Source organism: Amblyomma americanum, chromosome 2, assembly GCF_052857255.1.
Source record: "Amblyomma americanum isolate KBUSLIRL-KWMA chromosome 2, ASM5285725v1, whole genome shotgun sequence".
Classification (NCBI taxonomy): domain Eukaryota; kingdom Metazoa; phylum Arthropoda; class Arachnida; order Ixodida; family Ixodidae; genus Amblyomma; species Amblyomma americanum.
In genome coordinates, this window is record NC_135498.1 from 123,439,812 (window position 1) to 123,442,918 (window position 3,107).

A 3,107-nucleotide genomic window follows, 5' to 3' on the forward strand; every position below is an offset into this window, starting at 1 on the left:
GTTTCTCACTCGTCGTCTTTTGATGTCAACTTAGCCTCGCCAGTGTGTTTTATCCGACAGTTGAACAGACTGCTTTCTGCTGGCTACACACTTGAAAATCTGACGTCTGGCTGAGATTGGCCTAAGGACGAAAGAATCTAGCACAGTAGCATGCGATGACTTAGGACCGAACACGAGGAGCAGCCGTCTCTCTTACATTCCGTAGCTGCAGTGCATCAAGGAATGGTACACAATGTTGCACAAAAGATGATGGTACACTTGCGTTCGCTGGACGTTATCGCCCGGCTGGTGTCAGCCGAGCCGTGAACAAAGTAAATGCGAGCGATGCGTCTGCTGCGCGAACCATGATGCGGTACTTTTTGGGCCTTTCCTTGTGCTTCCTGGATCCCGCTGCCCCTGGTAATCGTGGATCTGTCAGAGCCGCCACCTTGATCTATTCTACGTCAATGGCCTTTTCGGGAGTAAGAGCAGCTGCACCTGAAGTCAACATCATTGCAGACCGTGTGATGGACATTATGGGCTCGCTGTTGCGTGTTGTGCGGCGGCTTGGCGCTCACCAATGCGCCGCGTTCAATGGGAACGCTTAGCGTCGACCCCTTTCCCAGACAATGTATGTCACTGTTTGGAAACTTGGTGCGGCAGTGGTGCCTACTGGTGATCGCCTATAACGGTGGGGTGTGTTACGCTACAGGGCTTGTCGTGATTGCGCGCTTCCGGAGTCTAATCGCCACGCTACAGCCACCTGCGCGGTAGCGCGTGTCTTTTGGCGCGTGGTTCATGCGGAATTCCGTGGGCACGGCATTTAGTGCTTCGTCTCCCGTGGCCGATAAGTTAGAAGACAACACCCGTAGAAAACTACAAAACAACATATATCCAACGCCAGGTAACTTACACCATTGGCACCCTACACTATACTCCCCGCAGTGCCCGCTGTCACAAAATTCGGCGCATCTTCGAAAAACCCGGCGCTGCGCGTAAGCAATCGCGCCCGCGCGCGGTAAAGTAAAACAAAAAAACAACGTAGGAGATCCCCAGGAGCACACGGCGCTTTAAACTCAGCTCACCGTCGGGGCGCCAAAGTAAACATAGACAGGCGCGGCGTCGATTCTTCTCGAATGTTGGAGAAGTTTTTGCTTGTTTTCGATGGAAAGGGGGTAACCTTTCGCGCCAAAGGATACCCTCCCCCCCCACCCTCGCTCCGGCACCGATGACTCATCGTGCCGCGAATGACCTAGATTGTTCTAGAAGGTGGTTTCCGCGCTCGACCAATGGGGTCGCGCGCCCGGCGCAAGAAGGAGAAGGAGTTTGTGCGGTTAAAGCTGCGTGTATGTGCGCGCCTGCTTTGGCGCGAAGAACAAACAGACGCGGTCCGCGCCTATAAATCAGGGGCCGCAACCGCTGTCTGTGAAGTCTATGCCCGGTAATTGCGCGAATGCCCGGACCCCGTAGAGTATCTGTTACGGGTCCAATTGGACTTATTTTTGGAAATGTGGTGGAGAGATTGAAGGATGCTTCACTCCTGCCACCGGTTTGCCCGGTATTGCACTACCTCCGGGATCGGCCTTGTCTTTAGCGCGTCTTTACTATCCTGTCTTTCTATCAAATCTTTCAACTCTTCTACTATCTGCACGTGGTAGCGATTGTGGCTCGGCATGAGCCAGTGAGCAGGCCTGTGCACTTTCGTTTTCTTTCTTCTGGCAACAACAGACAGACAGACGCCGTCTGTGAGCCCGAGCCGCCGTTTAAGCTTCCGAGAAGCGCGCCGGCTCGACTCCCGGGAGAACACCACTCGCCCAGCCCGGACCAGCGAGGCAACGTGCGCCAGTCTGCGGATCGGCGCCGTCGTGCTCCTCAGGTCGTCGGACGGTCGCAGTGCCCGGTGTGCAAATTGTGTTTTTGTTATTTGTCCCTCTGTGTGTTAGTGCACTTTAGGTGCAGGTATTTTGTTGAATTGTATCTCTCTCTTTTGTGACTTTGCATGAGTTGCATTGTATTTGTGAATCACTTCGTATCTGCTCGTACGAGTGATTGTGAAATCCTCTGTATCGTCTCTTAGCTGTATAAACTGTTTTGTTTTGTGAACCTTTGGCTCCGACTTATTCTCTGGCTTGCGTCCGGCGAAAGCTGGGCACCAAACTACCAACCCCTTGTCACTTGGTAGCTGGTCTCCGGCTGAGTTTGCCACGCCGAGTCGAGGGCACCTCGTCTGTGACCGAGGCCGCTACCCCCACACGCTCTAAGGCTGTCTGGGAACGCACGCAGAAGGGCGCGAAGGGGTGACACCCACACTGTGGAGAGGTAGCTAACCTCTACCACATGGTGCGGGCATGCCAATTTAATCTCATAGTTGACCCCATTCCAAACCCCTCGGAGGAGCAGTGGGAGGCTGTTCTGCTCAGCGATGATCCTGACCGTCAGCACTGACTGGTGGGGAAGGCCAGCGCAGCAGCAATAATCAGTGGGCCATACCGGACTAGGCGGCCCACCCACATGTTCTACGAATATTCAGTAAATAAAGATGTTCTCAGTCAATCAATCAATCAATCAATCAATCAATCAATCAATGAATCAATCAAATAATTAATATCTAATTAATTAGTTAGTTAATCAATACCACGGCCTATTCCCCAGCGTCCGTTTTGCTCGCTTGTTAATTATTGCGGGCCTTTTTTGTTTATGGCGCAGTCGATTGGCCGCCGGCTTTCGCCGCCGCGCTTTGTGGCCAAGACTTGGCCGTCTTCGAAGGAAGCTGATCAGTTTCTTGTCGAAAGAACTCTTTTTCTTGGGAGAGGAAGAGTTTCTCCGGCAGTGGTCATGCCCATTCATTTCTGTCAGCAACGATCGTGTTGTTCTGGTACTTAGGCCAAACTAGCGCCAAGGCCAGTCTCAGATTATTGCGGTTTAACTCATCTGTCAATGGGTATGCTATACCGTTATACGTCGCCCACGAGCAGTTCCTGTAGTTACTCAAAGATCCTTATGTGCTTCTTTAATTGGCTGGCCTTACATGTGCAGGTTCGTGTATACTTTTGAATGTTAATGTAACCGGTAACCTTGGCATGTGTACATATGTAAATAAAATATTTCCTAATCAAGGGTGCTAATAT

At 51.8% G+C, this 3,107-nt stretch overlaps 1 protein-coding gene across 1 annotated transcript in view; it reads right to left on the reverse strand.

Annotated features, from left to right (window-relative positions):
* Window positions 1–3,091: 3,091 nt before the first annotated feature.
* Window positions 3,092–3,107, reverse strand: part of LOC144121791 (uncharacterized) — a 21,932-nt gene continuing 21,916 nt past the window's right edge. The window contains exon 5 of the mRNA XM_077655189.1: window positions 3,092–3,107. This exon is cut by the window's right edge and continues 758 nt beyond it. The gene's annotated coding sequence lies outside the window, so the exon portion shown is untranslated.